Genomic DNA, 20,291 nt, shown 5'->3' with positions numbered 1-20,291 from the left:
ATCGACGAGGCATCTCAGGAACTTCAGGAAGCAACAGCAATACACGGCGACCGCCACCCACCTGGCATTGCTCCCCACCCAGGCGAGGGTGGTGAGCTGCACGCCTGCATCGACATCCCTGGGCTCAACCGGGCCGCATCTCAGGAGCGCTTCTGGCCTTCGCGTGTTGGACGCTACGAGGGTCCACCTCACAACTACGTTCGCATGTCGTTCGGCTTGCCGAGCGTGGCTGCTGCCTTCTAGCGCAACCTACGGAGCATCATGGCGGGTCAGGAGGACAGGCATCACGTAGTCCTGGCAGAGATGGAGACGGTCCTTCGAAGGCCACCCGAGCCTCCAGAGCCTCCCGAGGCTTAGGGCCTCGACGGCTCATGAGGGGCGACTTCTTCGCTTTGCATCTTCAGCTACCCCAACACCCCTTCAGCAACCAAATCAGGTGACATCTTTCCAAGTTCATTTAGCTGGGAGCGCCCCTTGGGCTGCATCATTCCCAGGCCGTGTGGGTCTGCCCCTGCGGCATGTATCTACTTGTATCTTCAGTTCACTCTGCTGGGAGTGCCCCTCGGGCAGCATCATCCCCAGGCCGCTCAGGTCCAACCCAGTGGCATGTATTGTTCCTGCATTTACCTGAGCCAGTTTGCTTCTCATGCTTTATCTACCTATGGTTATCAACTGCTTGATTGTCACCCACGAAGGGAGCCACACGCCGATTGTCTTTCTTCAGGATCCTTCGCATAAGCAGGCTAGGCACGATGTCTGTGCTCGGGCCTGTCCCTGCAGCGTCGATAAATCCAACGGCTGAGCTTTGTCTGGTGGGCTGCCCCATTCATGTCACCTCCTGGGGTCGTTGGTGCTTGGCCTTCTTGTGTGATAGCCTCAGGAAATCCACTCGGCGCGGGTTGTCTAACCATCTCGCAGGAACGCCACAGCCATCAAGAACCAAGACCAGGCGCAACCCGCCTTGAGGTAGGGCCTCGTGAGTCCTGCGCTGGCTCACGAGTGCCCAGATACACTTCCTCCAGCCCTGTCGTGCAAGCCACGTGTCAGGGCGGGGCTGTACATGCCCCGGGGGCTCCACTCAGAGGGGGGGCCCTCCCACGTACCAGTGGAAGCACCATGCTCCGCGATGGCAGTCGACACTGCCGAGGAGCGGCTATGCCCGTGCATGTGCGGAAGCGCCATGGTCTGTCCTGGTGATAAACAACTGACGGCGGCCTCACGGTCGTACCAACCTTAGGGAGCCTCCGGGCTTGGTGTCTGGCCTCATCGCAACACCTCCCCTCGAGAGAGTCGCGCGAGGGGGCTGGGCACGGGGGCTGCGCTCGGGTCACGCCCAAGCGTATGCCACCCCGCCAGGTCCCTCGGACCTGGCCGTCATGCGCTCTCCCAAGCGGAGCTAAGGTACGAAGGTCGTTTGAATGTCAAGGGGGACTCCTGAGCATCGCGACTCAGGATCCTAACTGACCACGTAGCCCCTCACACCTTGGTCCGTCCTGGTGATTCGGTCGGTCTAGTGGCGGCTGAGGTATGCGCGGGGTCGGGCCCTACCGACGTAGAACACTAGACCTACCCTTGCATCTCCTTTCCACAAGTTGTTTGCACATCAAGGGGGACTCCTGAGCATCGCGACTCAGGAGCCTAACTGATCACGTAGCCCCTCACTCCTTGGTCCATCCTGGTGATCTGGTCGGCCCAATGGCGGCTGAGGTATGCGCAGGGTCGGGCTCTGCCGACATAGAAACTAAAGCAAATGGGAAGGAAATCACAAAATCTCAAAGCAAATATTACAAGACATATTGTTCTCCGAGTATCAAGCACAAGTTTAAACGCCTCCACGAGGCACGATACATGATGTAGGAGTTTAAACAGGAAAGGAGCCGCAAGCAAGTCATCCCTGGACACCGTCGGCGCCCGCAAGAGGCACCCCCTCCTGGGTGGCGTCACCTTCACCTGTACCGCTGGTCAGAGGCGCGGGGCCGAAGGCGCAGAACCTCTGCATCAGGGCCTCCACCTGACCCTTCACAGCTGCGGCGGCAGCTGCATAGTGCTCGTCGGCCACAGGCTCCAGCAGCTCGTCAAGGCGGGCGGCAGGATCGCGAAGATGGAGGTGGCTGAAGATGCACGTCAGCACGGCTGAAGAAAGGACGCGAGCCTCTTCCTCTGCCATGGGGTCGATGCCGCTCACGACTTCCTCAAGCGCCTCGACCAAGTAGGGAAGCAACTGGGCAGGAACGTCCTCATCGGTGGCCAGCGGCTTCTCCAAGCCCTTCTCATAGAGTGTCTTCAGAGCCTTGTGAGACCTCTTCTCGAGGAGCGCGAAGGCCGCGCGGTCCTCGGCCAGAACCTTTGCCTCGACATCAAGTTCGTCTTTCTCCGCCTGCACCTTTCGCTCCAGCTCCTCCAGCCGGCCGCGCTCAGCGGCATGCGCCTGCGCCAGCTGCTCTAGCTCGGCATCGCGACCCTTGATGGCGTCCTCCCTGGCCTTCATCCTCTCTTCCTCCGCCTTACAGCCATGAGCATCTCCAGCATGCTCTTCACGCAGGATCTTCAGCTCGGCCTCCAGCACCTGGTAGCGACCTTGGGCGGTCTCGACATCCTTCAGCCCCGCCTCGCGAGTAGCTGTTGCCTGAGCGGTTGCTCGCTTCTACCCCTCGGAGGTCGCCGCGGCCTGTCTCAGTGCCGCCCGAATGGACATGTCAGAATGAAGCCGGCTAGAGACCAGCTCCAGGCGACCAGCCGCCAGGAGGGGTTCGGCGCCCTGAAGATCTTCTCGCAGTCGGGCCATCTCAGAAAGGGCCCGCTCCAGGACGTCAGCAAAAGCGGAGGAACCTGGGGTCAGCAGCACGACAGAAGGAGGAGGAAGAGGCGTCGTCATCACCATGGCCTGGGAGGTAGGAGGCTCCTGAGCCCCTGGGACCCCAGCACCTGAGCCGGACGTCGGCACCTCCGGGACCAGCGGGGCCTCGGGGGCTGACTTCTCCCGAGGATGCTCCACCCAACCTCGCGAGAATGATCGGGCTAAAGAAGCACGAGCGCCGTCTCCACCTTCACTCATGGAGAAGGGTGTGGCCGCAGGAGGCGACCTTGGCTCAAGCGGTACCACCTCGCCATCCCCTCCCCTCTTTGCCGCATGCCTAGTTGCATAACGAAGAAGAAGAGTCAGAAGCAAGCATCAGAAGAAAGAACAAGGCGGGATGAGAACGCTTACTGGTCCACCGCAGCATAGTCCCTCTGCTTCGGGAGCATGAAGCCAGAGAGCTTTGCGACCCGAGGCACGGGCGCACCAGCTCCGAGAGCAGAAGCAGGGGCAGCAGCTGGGTCGGAGGCAGCTCCAGGCGACAGTGAGGCAGGAGCGTCGTCTCGAGAAAGCAACGCTGACCTGCTCTTCGTCAGAACCACGGGCGGCTCCCCCTTCTCTAGGAGGATATCATCCTCTCCATCGTCCTCGGGCAGGAAGCGGAGGATGTCAGCCTTGCGCAAGGGGGAGGTCTCCCCCATCTCCTCGGGGGCTACCTCTGGGTCGTGCTCCTCGTCGTCATCCTCCTCCTCCTCTCCTTCCTTGCGGGACTCACCAGAAGATACGTCCACCGTCGCCGCAGGAACCTCAGAAGGCGCTGGTGGCACTAGGCCGCCCCCGTCAAAGGTGGGCATGGCGCCCACGACCTGCGCCCCGTCCTTCCGGTGGAACAAGGGAGCGTGGGGATTCGGCGGATACTCTTGGTCATCTCCGACCAAGAGATGGAGGGCCGCGGCTAGCTCCTCGTCGGACAAGGCCTTCGGGCTCAAGCGGAGCTTGTCTTCCCTATCCACAAGCATCCACATGGGGCGCGTGTGTGCCTGGAGAGGAGCCACCCGCTGCACCAAGAATTCCTTCAGGAGCATGGCCCCCGTCAGTTTCCCCACCTTCGTGTTGCCCGGCCTCAGGTCGGTGTTCATCTTCTCTAGCACCAGCTTAGCCCCCTCGTCGGTAAGCTTGGTGCAGGACCACCCCTCATCAGGCCGGGGCATCCCCGACGGCAGCTTCAATAGTGGGTGGACACACTTGGCATACATCATAACCCACTTGCTCCTGAAGACATCGGCCTTCTTCCCGGTCTTCGAAATCGCGTTGGCATTGCCGGCTGCGATGAAGTTGGCGCACCCCGTGGTGTGGCCTTCATTGATCCGGAGGTAGAAGAAGTAGCACAGCAATGCCACGGACGACATCACCCCGATGTATGCCTCAAAGTAGAAGGCAAAGATGGACAAGAGAAGAATGGAGTTGGGATGGAGATGAAGAGCCTGTAACCCGTAGCACTGGAGGACCGCGTAGAAGAAGTCAGGGAAGGGGGGAACTAGGCCGGCGGCGATGCTGCCCATGAAGAAGGGGTAGAAGAAGCTCTTCGGGGCTTCGGGCACGGTAGAGCCTGCCCGGAGCACGGTCTCCCCCTTCTCGTTGTTCTCCCCCGCCGTCAGCAGCTGCGTGATGGAAAGGTTCTTCGCCACGTTGGGCGCCTCCAGGCCCGACTCGTACTAGGCGGGCGACGAGTCAACCTTGGTCTTTCGGGGCGCCATTGGACGGAAGCTTGGAATGAGATCAGAGCAGATCTGGAGGTTTTGGAAGCAGGGGCGAGAAAGGGGATCTGGAGCAAGGCGGAGGAAAGCAATGAAGACGAGAGTAGCCCTAGCCAGTCTTTTGTCAAGTCGGGCAGTTGCCGAGGCTGCGTGGGGAAGTGGAGACACCCACATCTAATCAGTCACCACGCGTCAACCAAGGCCGCAGGCTATTGGGGCCTGTGGCGCTCCGTACTTGCCCTTTGGCTTTGCCTCGAAGCCAAGCCCGAGCGCGCGTTGGGCCCGGGGGTTATTGTCAGCGTTCTGAGAATGGGGGTCCCCTGACTTGCCTGCTTGCGGCCCATGACGTGGCTCCTCCAGCGGCCCCGTACGGCCCATCTTCACCAGCAAACACCCAAGACCCTCGTGAGGAGCTAAGCCTCGCGAGGTGGATGACACAAGACCTCCTCAGGGGTGGCCTCACCAGGCTGGCTCGCGAGGGGCAGAGAGATCAAGGCAAGGCGAACCTTGCGACGTTCCAATGACGTAAGCCATGATGATCGAGACCAGGCGGGCGCCAGGTGGGCGCCAGCAGGTGCAGTGTCCTCGCTTCCTCTTTGGTGCTAAGGAGGCAAGCGCATGCAAGGAGTTCCAAGGCATCAGGCAAAGGTTTCCATATCGGTGCAACAAGACCAAGACTAGCAGAACGGTAGGATGGAGGTCACCGTGGAACCCAAGACGGCGTCACCACCAGAGCCTTTGGCAGGCGATGACTACTTTTGTCAGGATAACTTGTACTTGTTGTCTCCCTTCGAATTTGGCCGTTGTGGGATCCCTTCCCGCTCAATATTTGGGAAGAGGAACATGGCCAATATAAATAGGACTAGCCACCATAGGAAGACGGGAAGAGGGAGGATCCAGATCATCCTCAAACACACAAGCTCACCAAGCACAAGAACACCTCTCCTCATGAGGCTGTTCTTCCCTTGTAACTGTTCATCCATAGTCCAAGAGGCAATCCACCACACCACACTGGAGTAGGGTATTACACCACAACGGTGGCCAGAACGAGTATAAATCTTTTGTCCTGTGTTCTTTGGGTCCGTCGAAGCTAGGCCGTGAGATCGTTGAGTGTGTGGTCTAGAGGCGGGGAGATCTTCGTGCGCGTCCCAGTGTTCGAACCTCAAGGGTTTTCCCGGAACCCGAAATTCGACAACAGCGAACTTTGGACCGTCACTGAGATTGGTCTTACTGACCTATGCAAGATGGCGGAGGCTGATGATATTCCCAAGTACACTCTACTTAACCTCATGATGAAAGACATCATCCGCTCCGTCTTGTCGCAAAATCAGTTCAGGAACATTATGCATCTCTGCCATGTGAAGCTCATCTGGGACCGTCTATCTGAGGTCTATGAAGGTCATCAAACTCATCATGATCCCTAGTCCGGGGAATTCATGGAATCGCGAAAGGCTATGACCTTCAATCCGGAATCATCATCCTCTTCACCATGTGTCGATGTACTAAAGTAGGGGTACCTTAGTATCCCGAACTTGTGCACGGGCAGTCGCAGCATCCTGCGGCAAGGCTTGCCGGGTGACCGCCAAGGTCCTTCGTGGTTCCTTTGGAGCCATTCAAGGACAAAGTATCCAAGCCAAGGAGACAAGACCCCGGCAAGAGGAGCTTGCCGGGAAGGCCAACCAAGGCATCTCAAGGAACTTGCCGCGACGCGCCACATGTCCCGGCAAGGCCCGGTGAGCGACAAGCTCCCGGACGCGACAAGACAACGACCGCGGCAAGGCGCTTGCCGCGGCAAGCCACCACTCTGTGCCCGCGCTCCAGCACATCCACCAACGTGTCGCTCTGGGACCCTTCCAGGCGTACGTGGCGGGAGGCTGTGCAGCCAGCGGTGCGCGGTGGCAAGCGGCACTGACAAGATTGCCATCGTGGCGAGCGGTGGCGTCCCTGGCGGTCCCTTTTGCACTATTTAGGCGACGCAGACGGGCATTTAATGCCCTGGTCCCCTGCCGTCAGGGTTAGGTATGATACACTGTAGCAGGTAGCTGTACCAACCGCAACACTTTTCCATTTTTGCCCTTGTCTACGTTGCCACATGTCGGTGACCCCTTGAGCATATAAAAGGAGGCCCGTGTGCAACGAAGGGGGGGCAGGAAGAGAACACTCACGCTCGGTCTCGTTAGCTGCTGGGGTGTACTGTAGCACTCGGCGCTCTCGAGCAAGAACTCAATAAAAACCACAAAGCAGGAGTAGGGTTTGACGCATCCGTGCGGCCCGAACCTGGGAAAACTGCTCGTGTGCTTCACCTCGATCCGCTCTTCGTGCGACCCTTGCCCCCGCCGAACCGAAAGGGACTCGGTCCGCCGGTCCCATAGGTGCTCGTGGATCAGTCCCCCGGCATCTCTGGCGCGCCAGGTAGGGGGGTCGAGGTTGTCTGAACCAGATCCGGCGTTCACACGAGCTAGATCTTCATCATCTTCATCGACATGCCGCCGAAGAAGAAGGCTTTGGAGGCGGCTGCTCCGTCCGCGCCGAACCCACCACTGCCGGAGCAAACACCTGATGGGGCAGATGCCGGTGGAAGAACGGGCGTCGACGAGGGAGCTCACGGTGCTGCCAGGTCCAAGGACAAGGTCGCGCTGCCCATCGACGGCGTAGCCGGCTCACACAACGACCGGGCGCACTCCAAGACCTCGGCGTCTGTACATGCACTGCGCCCATCTCAGGAGGCACGGGACCGGCAGCGTCATGGTACTCACGGTACCATGCGTTTGCTGGAGCAAGATCGAGCTGGTGGATCTCGGAGTGCTCAAGACCAGCATGCACGCCAACATGCTGGCACGAGCGAGGCACGGTCGCCTGGACGGGATACTGCTCCTTCTAACATAGATAGAAGTCCGAGCATATCCCGCTCCTCGCACCGTTCGCCACCGCCACCCGCCACTACAGCAGAAGCTTTGGCGCGAGCTCAACTGCTCCTGGACTACCCTCCAACGGCAGACAAGATCGACGACTGGAGGGCCACCATTCAGAGTCTCATCGGCTTCGCCAATGGCGACACTCAACGGCAGCCGAGCACGTCGCAGCCGCGGCAAGTCAGCCAGGCACGAGCCGGTGGCGACAAGACCGGTGGGGGTGCAACCACTGTGCACTCTCCGCCCCGAAGGCCAAGATCGCCGACTCGCCGGATCCACCTCGACAGCGACTCCACCGCGTCATCAGATCCACGAGCTCGTCGCGATCAGCGCCAAGTTCTTCACGAACGACAGCAAGAAGACGCTCGTACTCGCATCGAGCGCCGAAGAGAAGCGCGACGTCAATCAGACTAGCGCGCTTGGCCCTCTGTCGACATGCATGCGCCAGGGGAACCAGGCGACTTGCCGTACGCGGTAGGTTGCCCTGCGTTTACTCATGAGCTGCGGCAAGTCCAGTGGCCCAACACGAAGAATTTCAAGCCAGACGTACCAGAGAAGTACGACGGCAAGTCGCATCCGTCGGAGTTCCTCAGCATCTACACCATCGCGGTGCAGGCTGCCGGGGGGCGGGACGACAAGATCCTTGCCAACTACTTCCCGCTGGTGCTCAAGCCCAACGTCAGGTCCTGGCTCATGCACTTGCGGGACGACTCCATATCCTCCTGGGCAGACCTATGCCATCAGTTTGTCGGCGCCTTTACAGGCGGCCACAAACCCCATGGCCAAGAGAGTGACCTTCATCTGCTCGCCTAGAAGGAAGGAGAGCCCCTGCGCAAGTACATTCAGAGATTCAGCCGTGTATAGCACAACATCCCAGATGTCCACCCTGCCGCGGTCATCAGCGCGTTCCATCAGAACGTGCGTAACCGCAGGATGCGGGAGGAGATGGCGATGTGCAAGATCAGAGACGTCAGTGAGCTGTATGCCCTGGCTGACAAGTGTGCACGTGCTGAGGAAGGGAGGAAACTCCCCGGAGAGAATACAGGAGCAGGAGGATCTGACAGCGAGGATGCTGCCCCGGCAAAGAAAAATCGGCGGCGGAACAACAGGAAGAAGAAAGGCAAAGATGTGCTAGTCATTGAGCAGTCCGGCAACGAAGGTGGCACCAAGAAAGGCAAAGCTGGTAGCTCCGGCAAGGAGATTGGCGCATGCACCAACTGCCAGACTGTGGCGGTCGCCGACAAGCAGGACGGCACCGACAAGCAGTACTGCAAGATCCACCGCACCAAGGGCCATGACCTCCAGAACTGCAAGAAGGTCGAACAGCTTGTCCAGCAACAAAAGGCTGAATACGAGCGACGCGACAAGGAGAGGGCCCAAGGAGGCGCTGGAGAATCCGGCAAGAAGCGTGCCGGCCGGGGAGGACGCTGCGGCAAGGCCAAGCAGCGGCAAGGAGACAGACCTCCCCGCGGCCGCGACAAGGATGAAGACAACGACGACGACGAAGACATGGATGATGTCGAGACCAGTGAGCAGGAGTTCCAGAAAGCCACAGAGGTCTTGTGCGTTGACAGCGGTGCTTCTCTGCATACCTCGCACCGCCAACTCAAGTAGTGGGTGCGGGAAGTCAATGCGGCGGAACCACCTGTCGAGTCACACAATCTTCTGAAATGGTCCAGCACGCCTATCATCTTTGATATTGAGGACCACCCTGATCGCACAACTGCGGTCGGGTGCTTGCCGATGTTGGTTTCACCAACTATCCGCAACCTCAAAGTCACTAAGATGCTAGTTGACGGCGGGGCCGGCTTGAACCTGATCTCCTCCGCTCTACTCCAGAAACTCCAGATCCCTGACAGCGAGCTTGAAGAGACCGGCACATTCCAAGGAATCAATCCGGGAAGGAGCAAGCCGAAGGGGAAGGTCACGTTGCCAGTAACATTTGGCAGCGAGGTGAACTTCAGGACTGAGAGGGTCACTTTTGACGTTGCCGATTTTCCATTGCCTTACAATCGGATTCTCGACCGTCCAGCACTCGCCAAGTTCATGGCAACCTCTCACTACGCATACAACATGCTGAAGATGCCAGGCCCGATAAGCGTCATCTCTGTCCCTGACGACAAGAAGGATGCTCTTATCTGCGCCGACAAGATCTACCGGGAAGCGGCAGCCGCAACAGATCGCAAGTCACCTGCCGTTGAAGCTCCCGGGGGGAAGAAGAAGACCAAGTCCGGCAAGAGTTCTGATGCCCACTCCGGCAAGCGCACCTCTTCGGAGTGCTGCGCTGCCGTCGAGGACGCACCATCGAGCTCCACCGGCAAGTGTAAGAAGACAATGGCAGCTCCGCCAGAGACCAAGAAGGTGTCCGCCAAGGAGGACGACACTAGTGGTACCTTCACCATCGGTGCCACTCTCGACCCTAAATAGGAAAGCGCGCTCATTGCTTTCCTGCGGGCGAACGTCGACGTGTTTGCGTGGCAACCGTCTGACATCCCCGGTGTTCCCAGGAAAGTAATTGAGCACCATCTTGCCGTTTGTCCTCATGCGTGGCCCGTCAAGCAGAAGGTCAGGAAGCAAGCAGTGGAGCGCCAAGAATTCATCGCAGAAGAGATCAAGAAGTTGGAAGCAGCAGGCCTTGTCAGAGGAGTGCTCCATCCTACGTGGTTGGCCAATCCTGTAGTCGTGCGCAAGGCGAACGGGAAATGGAGACTTTGTATTGACTTTACCGATGTTAACAAAGCTTGTCCCAAAGACCCATTTCCTTTGCCGCGCATTGACCAGATTGTTGACTCCACGGCCGGATGTGACTTGCTTTCATTTCTTGACGCATACTCAGGATACCATCAGATCTTCATGGCAGAAGAGGATGAGGAGAAGACCGCATTCATCACTCCATGTGGCACGTACTGTTTCATACGGATGCCTTTCGGTTTAAAAAATGCTGGTTCAACATTTGCAAGAGTAGTCCATGTCGCTCTTGAGCCACAAATACACAGAAATGTGGAAGCCTACATGGATGACATAGTGGTCAAGAGCAAGGACAAGGCAACTCTGATTCAAGATTTAGACGAGACCTTTGCAAATCTGCGCAAGATCAGCCTCAAGCTCAACCCCGAGAAGTGTGTGTTTGGAGTCCCCTCTGGCAAGCTTCTCGGGTTCTTCGTGTCTCGGCGGGGAATCGAAGCCAATCCCGACAAGATCAAGGCCATTGAGCAGATTGAAGCACCAAAGCGCGTCAAGGATGTACAAAGACTTGCCGGTTGTGTGGCTGCTCTCAGCAGGTTTATCTCTAGGTCTGCTGAGCGCGCCCTGCCGTTTTTCAAAATATTGAAAAAGGCAGGTCCAATGAAATGGACTCCGGAAGTGGAGGCTGCGCTGCAAGACTTGAAGAGATACCTGTCCTCCACTCCAACACTTGTCGCACCTAAGCCACAAGAGAAGTTGCTGCTGTATATAGCGGCAACCAATCAAGTGGTTAGTGTTGCGTTAGTAGCAGAGAGGGAGGCAGATGACGAGCCAGCAACCACGACAGGCGCATCCAGCGACAAGCAGGGGGCTTCCCCGGCAAGCTCTGGTCCCGACAAGGATGGATCTGCGCAGACACGCGAGGAGATACAGAAGAGAATGGTACAGCGCCCAGTTTACTTTGTCAGTTCCCTTCTGCAGGGAGCTAGGTCAAGGTACTCTGGCGTGCAGAAATTGCTTTTCAGCCTTCTCATGGCCTCGAGAAAGCTGCGCCATTACTTCTAAGCACATGAGATCACAGTTGTCACTCGTTTTCCGCTGAAGAGGATACTACAGAATCCAGAAGCGACAGGCAGGATTGTTGAGTGGGCACTGGAACTGTCAAGCTTTGGCCTCAAGTTTGAGAGTACTTCAACTATCCAAAGCAAAGCATTGGCAGAATTCATAGCAGAATGGACGCCAACACCAGATGAAGAAATTCCAGAAACGAGCATCCCCGTTGAGGAAGCAAGCAAAGAGTGGCTGATGTACTTTGACGGTGCCTTTTCGCTGCAAGGCGCCGGCGCTGGCGTGCTGCTTGTCGCACCCACCGGAGAGCACCTCGAGTACGTAATCCAGATGCACTTTCCCAAGGAGCAAGCAACAAACAATACTGCAGAGTATGAAGGCTTGCTTGCCGGTCTCAGGATCTCGGCAGACCTTGGGATCAAGAAGCTCATTGTCAGGGGTGACTCACAGCTTGTCGTCCGCCAAGTGAACAAGAGTTATCAGAGTCCATTGATGGAAGCCTATATTGATGAAGTGAGAAAACTAGAAGAGCACTTTGATGGCCTACAGATGGAGCATGTTCCAAGAGCTCAGAACGCCATTGCCGATGGCCTATCAAAGTGCGCCGCACTTAAGTTACCTGTGGAACCAGGGATCTTTGTGCTCAGGCTGACTCAACCGTCTGTAACGCCATCAACTAGACAGAGCAAGAAGAGGAAGTTGATTTCTGGTGACTATTTTCCGGCAGAGCTTCCCGAAGCCGCCGCCAAGAAGGTCGCCAAGATCAACGCCAAAAGCGTTGAGGAGCAGTCTGCTCCGGCAAGCCCTAGGGTTTGTTCCGTCGAAGCAGAAGCTCCCGACAAGTTTTGCTCCGGCAAGCTTGCCGGGGAACGTCAAGCTCCAGCGGAGCCGCAGGTTCTCGTCGTTGAAGCGGATGTTCCCGCAGTAGCAGATTTGCCTTTAGTCCTTGTTGTCGAGCCACAAGCTCCAGCATGGGCACAGCAGATTGTCCGTTTCCTCCAGACAGGAGAACTTCCCGAAGAGCAAGAAGAAGCGGAAAGAGTAGCCCGGCAGTCAAGTATGTACCAGTTTGTCCACAACACACTGTACAGAAGAAGACTCAACGATGTGAAATTGAAGTGTATTCGCCGGGAAGACGGACAAAAGCTGTTGGCAGAAATACATGGAGGCATATGTGGTCACCACATTGGCGCAAGAGCACTTGCCGGCAAAGCATTCCGGCAAGGTTTCTTTTGGCCGACAGCCCTCCAGGATGCAACTGCACAAGTAACCAAGTGTGAAGCGTGCCAGTTCCATTCCAAGCAGATACACCAACCAGCTCAAGCTCTCCAGACGATCCCTTTATCCTGGCCATTTTCGGTCTGGGGGCTCGACATCCTCGGCCCCTTTCCCCGAGCAGTCGGGGGCTTTGAGTACTTGTACATTGCAATCGACAAGTTCACAAAGTGGCCGGAAGTGGAAGCAGTGAGGAAGGTGACAGCACAGTCAGCAGTCAAGTTCTTTAGGTCGATTGTTTGCCGCTTCGGGATCCCTAACAGGATAATCACCGACAACGGTACGCAATTCACGAGCCGCACCTTCATGCAGTACGTCCAAGATCTTGGTGCCAAGGTCTGCTTCGCTTCTGTTGCTCACCCGAGAAGCAACGGTCAAGCGGAGAGGGCAAATGCTGAAGTGCTGCGTGGGCTCAAGACCAGAACTTTCGACAGGCTGCACAAGTGTAGAAGAAACTGGATCGAGGAGCTGCCGGTGGTTCTTTGGTCGATCAGGACGACGCCAAATCGAGCCACTGGCCAGACACCTTTCGCTCCAGTCTATGGAGCAGAGGCAGTTCTCCCCATGGAACTCGTATACGGGTCACCTCGAGTGCTCGCTTATGATGAGCTTGAGCAAGAGCAGCTGCGACAAGGTGACGCGCTACTCCTTGAGGAAGACCGTCTTCAGGCTGCTATACGAGCTGCTCGCTACCAGCAAGCTTTGCGCTGCTACCATAGCCGCAAAGTTAACGCCAGATGTCTCGAGGAAGGCGACCTTGTTCCTCGGCGTGTTCAGTCTGCCAAGAATTCCAACAAGTTGACGCCGAAGTGGGAAGGCCCTTACCGGGTGAAACGAGTCACTAGGCCTGGCGCTGTCCGCCTTGAGACCGAAGATAGCATTCCAGTGAGCAATTCCTGGAACATTGAGCATCTTCGTAAGTTTTACCCGTAAGGCGCGGTTGCCGGAACCTATTCCGGCAAACACCTTTTGTACAAGTCTTGCCGCTGTTGCATGTAATCCTTTGTACAAAGCCGGGCGCAGACCCCGTGCATAAGTAAAGCTCATGTGCTCCGCACATCTTGTCAATATCACGCTTTCTATTTTTTGCATATGTGATCTGACACTTTGTGCAGCATCTACTCCCAGGTAAGCGATAACGAGCTGTAAGGCTCCATATCTTTATTTTCTCTTCTTTCTTTTTTCTCAAGGAAAGGAAGGTTCCCTCGCCCACAAGTTTGCTGGGGGGGGGGAGGAGAAGATAATGGTATGGACCAGGCGTCGTTCAAGAAAGTTTCGCCTTACCGGGAAGCAAACGACAGAAAAGCTAAGTTGCCAAAGTTTGAGCAATCAGATTTTTTAAATTTTTAAGTTATCTCCCTTGAACGATCGCACTTTGTATGGAAAACCTGTGCGCGGAGGAACCAACTCGTAGCTAGTTGCGCCCTTATTTTGTTTCGAGTCCGCTCAACAACTTAAGTGAGCTGCGACTAGTTGCGACAAGGTTTCTTGTCGGTAGCGGCACCGCCGGCAGGCTGCTGACGTTCCGCACTCAGCGCTCGCGGCTAAGGTGCCTGCACCGGCAAGTTCCCTAAAAAGCGTAGGGCAAAAACATACAAAGGGAGGAACCAAGTAAAGGGAATAACATTGCAATCATTACCCGGAATAGAGTTATAGTACAAGGTAGCTTGTCGCGGCTCTAACAGATTGTTCTCATAACATGACCAGCAGCGACAAGAAAAGAAGAAAACGGGCGGCCTAGTCTACGCGATCGCCCTCAATCCTCTTGATCCCGCTCACCTTGTCCACAATGGGTGCGACAAGGGTCTTGAGCGCCTCCAGATCAGCATCCGGCGGCAGGGTCTTGAGGACGTTGGTGAGGTTGAGGCCCGGGTTGCGGAAGGCCACCTTCACCAACACCTTTTGAAGAGCTCCCGCGTAGATCTTACGCGACTCGTCGGCCAGCTGCTTTGGGATCTTCTCCCGAAGCCGCTGGAGGGCCGCCGCCACGCCTTTGAAGAACAAGATGAGCTTGGCGCTGGGTTGGAGGTTCTCGTCGGAGGGATACCCGAGATCCTCCATCCCCAGCTGCGCCAGCTCCCTGTCAATGTCTGCGGCAACATTCACGAGACCCTCCGTCCAGTGCTCCACATTCTCCCTAAAAGCTTTCTGGGCGGCGGCAGCACTCGCCAGCAGCGCCTTGTCGGCCTTGATTTCCTCCTTCAAGGCCACCTCCTGCTCCCTGGCGCCGTCCAGCGTCTTGGTCAAAGTGGTCAGCTTCAACTCAAGATCTGCGTTGGAGTCCTTGGCGGCGCTAAGCTCTTTGCCCTTCTCGGCAAGCTCTTCAACACTCGCCTTGAGATCGGCCTCCAGCTGCGCCACCTTCGTCTCCAGCTCCTTCTTGGCGGCCTCGGCAACTGCGGCAGCATCCTCTTCTTGCTTAAGGGCTCCGCCGAATTTTTGCTCGCGCACGGCAAGCTCCTCCTCGTGGCTGTCGAGGTTAACTTTCCGCTGCACCAGCTCGCCCTCCTGCGCAGACAGCTTCTCAGCGGCAAGCCGCTGTTGCTCTTCAACTTTGGCCTTCTTGAGGAAGAAGGCCTTCTGCTCTTCGGCGAGTTGCTCCCGCTCCTCTGCCAGGGACCGGAGAGCTTCCTGGTTGAGACCCCGGAGCTCCTCCACGCGCTTCTCGATGTCCACTCCCTCCTTCGCAACAAGCGCCTCGCGGGATTCCAGCTTGGCTTGCTGCGCGCGGTAGAGTGACAACAGCTTCCGCAGCAGCCGCTCCTCCTCAGGCTCGCCGCTGCTGCTGCTCGGCGCATCAACTAGCGTCAGCCCAACGGAGGCGAGCACCTCTCCGTCGAAGCTCTCTCCTTCGACCGGCGCCCTGGAGCTTGACGCCCAGGGGAGGTTGATGAAGACGCCATCACCGGCCTTCAAGTAGATGCCTGGCTGGGGCTCTTCAGAGCCTGACGCTGCGGCAGCAGCGGAGGGATCGGCGGTTGGCGTAGCGTCTGGCGCTCCTGCGGCCTCAGGGCCGTCAGTGCAATTGCCAGACCCCCCGCCCTCTTCTGCGGCTGCAGCTTTAGCGGCCTCTGCGCCGGCGGGATCATCAGCACCGGCTACTTTTTCGGTGGCAGCGGCGTCGTCGGCGGCAACCTCGGTCTCTATCGGCTCCGCAGCAGATGGGTCTGACGGAAAGGGAAAAGAGTCAAGCAAATATCCAAGAAAAGAGAAAAATATCAAAAGAAGAAAAACCCAAAGAAAGGCGGGTACAACCCGCAGTAGAAGAACAAGGCGAAGAATGGATATCCATTTGGAGCCGTTTTCCAAGCGGCGGCTGGAAATACCTTCGTGCGCGGGTGCGCTCGCGTCTCTGTCGACTAGAAGAGGTAGTAATTCTCCTTCAGCTCCCTCGCAGCGAGCTTGGGGGGAAGATTGCCCGCTCCTTTCGCAGCGCCGCAAGCCGCTGCGCCTCGGTCGACTTCACAACCTTCCCCTTGTCGGTTCTTGGAGCCATGGCGGAAGTGGTGGAGGAGGTCGACGGCGTTGGTGGTGCTGGTGGCGATGGGGGGCGGGGCGCTGCTCTCTTTCAGCTTTGGGAAGACGAGGGAGCGGCGGAGATTTCCGAGATTGGAGTAGCAACCGGCGAATGGGCGAACTACCCCTGTTTCCCCTGCTTATAAAGAGGAAGGGGGCGGACGTTCTGCCTTTCCGAATAAAGAAACCACCCACGATCTCTCCCACGACGCCGCATTCAACGCGTGCTGTTCGGGAAGGGCGCGGTGGATACGGGGAGAGATACGGCGTAACCTAGGCCGCGCGTGCCCGTGCCCTGTTTTGGGCCTGGCCCAACAGCGCTCGGCACCGTGTATGGCCCAGGCCCGGGGGCTCCTATCGGTGTACTAAAGTAGGGGTACCTTAGTATCCCGAACTTGTGCACGGGCAGTCGCAGCATCCCGCGGCAAGGCTTGCCGGGTGACCGCCAAGGTCCTCCGTGGTTCCTTTGGAGCCATTCAAGGACAAAGTATCCAAGCCAAGGAGACAAGACCCCGGCAAGAGGAGCTTGCCGGGAAGGCCAACCAAGGTATCTCAAGGAACTTGCCCTGACGCGCCACGCGTCCCGGCAAGCCCCGGTGAGCGACAAGCTCCCGGACGCGACAAGACAACGACCGCGGCAAGGCGCTTGCCGCGGCAAGCCACCACTCTGTGGCCGCGCTCCAGCACATCCACCAACGTGTCGCTCTGGGACCCTTCCAGGCGTATGTGGCGGGAGGCTGTGCAGCCAGCGGTGCGCGGTGGCAAGCGGCACTGACAAGATTGCCATCGTGGCGAGCGGTGGCGTCCCTGGCGGTCCCTTTTGCACTATTTAGGCGACGCAGACGGGCATTTAATGCCCTGGTCCCCTGCCATCAGGGTTAGGTATGATACACTGTAGCAGGTAGCTGTACCAACCGCAACACTTTTCCATTTTTGCCCTTGTCTACGTTGCCACCTGTCGGTGACCCCTTGAGCATATAAAAGGAGGCCCGTGCGCAACGAAGGGGGAGGGGAGGAAGAGAACACTCACGCTCGGTCTCGTTAGCTGCTGGGGTGTACTGTAGCACTCGGCGCTCCCGAGCAAGAACTCAATAAAAACCACAAAGCAGGAGTAGGGTTTGACGCATCCGTGCGGCCCGAACCTGGGTAAACTGCTCGTGTGCTTCGCCTCGATCCGCTCTTCGTGCGACCCTCGCCCCCGCCGAACCGAAAGGGACTCGGTCCGCCGGTCCCATAGGTGCTCGTGGATCAGTCCCCCGGCACCATGCCTTATGGCAAAAGGTGCCAAGGTAACTGAATGTTATCTATCTGAGTCTAGTGATGATGAATCTGGTGATGAATTTGGACCCAGCTATACCAAACTTGCTTCCCTTGCCACTAAACAACAAAGGATTTTGGAAAAATTTCAAAACATGCTAGATGAGAGCGATGATATGTTGGCTGAAGAAATGAATCAGTCGAAATCTTTCGCTGAAAGTCTTCAGAGACTTTAGACTAAGTTTGATAATCTTCAGAGTCATCATAACACTCTCTTATCTGATCATGAGAAGCTTTCTTATGAATTTCTTCAAAGAAAGAAATATCTTGAGAAGCTAAGGGGGAGTTATGAAGATCTTCAGAAGGAGCTGATTCATAACTTGCTCAACAAATCAGCGCTACTCAGGAAGAATTCAATCCTCCATGTTTCAAGTGCATTGAACATGAATCTGCTAATTCTTCACCTAAAAGTTCAAATGCTTATATTGCTGCAAATTCTTCAACTGTCTCTGCAATCATTAATTCCTCATCTGAGGATGCTGCTAGTATCACTGATCATGCAGGGCTGAAGGAATTGTATGTGACGGGCATGTACAAAAGCCTCAAAGGGCATCAGGCTCTTTGTGATGTTCTTAAGAAGCAGATCCTCAACAGGAACCCTAGAAAAGAGGGTATCGCCTTTGAGAGGAAACTCAATGCTGATGGGACCTACTCGAAGCCTGAGCAGTATCCCAAAACCTCATGGGTTGCTAAAAGGGACCTTCAGTGGATCCATCTGCTTTATCTGGTTTTACATGTGAATCTTCATATTCTTCTGATGAGTCATTTGACTCCAATTATAAACTGTTTAGAAATCAGAATGGTGAAGTATTTGCTAGATATGTTGGCACTAACTATAGGAACGGTTCTCATATGAAGAAAATCTGGGTTCCCAGAAGGTGCCTTGAAAATCTTCATGTGAATGTCATCATGACACCACCTGTGAAGAATAGGAACCCCAGATCAAATTCTTCATAAGAACCAAAGTCCTCATATGGACCACATTCCTCATATGAATCAAAGTCCTCATATGAACATCATTGTGATAACACCTCTGGTTCTCAGGGAAAGGCTAAGGGTTATGGATATGTGCATTATTCTTCAAATCATTATGTTCATAAATCCTCGAAGAATTTCTCTCCTTACTCATTTGCTTACCCTAACCCCTATTATGTGAAACGAAGTGGATTGGCATCTATGTCACCTTTGTCTTATGGAACTCGCAGAATGATGAACTCTTTGCCACCCCTCCAGATGTAGGTGGTGAAGAAAAAGAACTAAATTCTTATGCAAGGTCAGGTCTCCAGACGAACCTAAACGTCTGAAGAATTTGCTGGAGACCTAAATATGCTTGAAAGTATGCAAGCTAAGCATGAAGAAATGAATTTTCATTTCTCATGTCCTCATACTACTTTACCTGTTCTATCGCTTGATGAAATTGATCCGATAAAACTGATGTCATATTCTTCACTGATGAAGTATATGAGATCGTAAGATGCACCAATTGATCTGCAGGATGATCAACCCAAAGCCTCTGTGTGGGTCCTTGATAGTGGATGTACAAATAACATGACTGGTGACAGGAGCTTATTGATGGACACTGCTTTATCTCCATCGTATCTGAAGCATATCACCTATGCTAACAAAGGCAAAAGCAAGGTATTGGGTCTAGGTAAGGTTGCAATCTCAAAGGATCGACACATGGACAAAGTCATGCTTGTCGAGTCCTTAGGGTTTAACCTCATGTCTGTCTCAATGCTTTGTGATCTTGATATGGTTGTTGTCTTTGGCAAGTATCGCTGTGTTGTGATCATGGAAGTTGACAGTTCCAAAGTCTTTGAAGGCTTTAGGAGAGGAGATTTGTAAATTGTTGATTTATCTACAGGAATACAACCTGCTACATGTCTACTTGCAAAAGCTTCAGAAGGCCGGCTATGGCATCGATGACTTGGTCATGCTGGCATGAGGAACTTGCACATGCTCGCAAAGAAGAAGCATGTGATCGACATCGAGGGTGTCAAATTCCTCAAGGACCATTTGTGTGGAGCTTGTGAAGCCAGAAAGATGACCAAGGTCAAGCATCCCTCAAAGACCATCATGCCTACCACCCATCCATTTGAATTTCTTCACATGGATCTCTTTGGCCCTACTCATTATGCCACATTTACCAATGCTGCATCTCTGTATGGCTTTGTCATTGTTGATGATTATTCTCATTATACATGGGTGCATATCATCACTTACAAAACTGAAGTGCAGGAAGTCTTCAAACGATTTTCCTCGAGGGCTTCAACCAACTTTGGTGTGAAGATCAAGCACATCAGAAGAGACAATGGAACTGAGTTCAAGAACACTGGTCTTGATGACTATCTTGATGAACTTGGTATTACTCATGAGTTATCTTCTACCTATACTCCTCAGCAGAATGGCGTCGTGGAGTGCAAGAACAAGACTCTTGTTGAGATGGCTTGCACTATGCTTGATGAGTACAAGACGCCTTATCACTTATGGCCCGAGGCAATTGATACTGCGTTCCACATCATCAATAGGGTATATCTTCACAAATTCTTCAGAAAGACCTCATATGAACTCCTCACGGACAAGAAACCCAATGTGAGTAATTTCAAAGTCTTCGGTGTTAAATGTTGGATTAGAGACCCGCATCACAATTCTAAATTTGCACCAAAAGCACATGAAGATTTCATGCTTGGTTATGGTAAGGACTCGCACACCTACAGAGTCTTGAACACCTATCACCACATGGTTGCTAAAACTATAGATGTGCGGTTCGATGAGACTAATGGCTTGCAAAGAGAGCACCTACCTCCTGTCATAGATTAAATACCACCTGAGGAGTCCATTAAGCTCAAGGCTACTGAGGATGTCATTCCTACTGAAGAATCAGCTAAAGAAGTCATTCCAGAACATGAAGAACATCATGCTGGTGCACCTGAAGAAAATAGCTCTGAAGAAAAAGCTGAGCAA

The sequence above is a fragment of the Triticum aestivum genome, chromosome 3A (genome assembly GCF_018294505.1).
Source record: "Triticum aestivum cultivar Chinese Spring chromosome 3A, IWGSC CS RefSeq v2.1, whole genome shotgun sequence".
Classification (NCBI taxonomy): Eukaryota; Viridiplantae; Streptophyta; class Magnoliopsida; order Poales; family Poaceae; genus Triticum; species Triticum aestivum.
Note: the sequence above shows the minus strand (reverse complement) of the source record.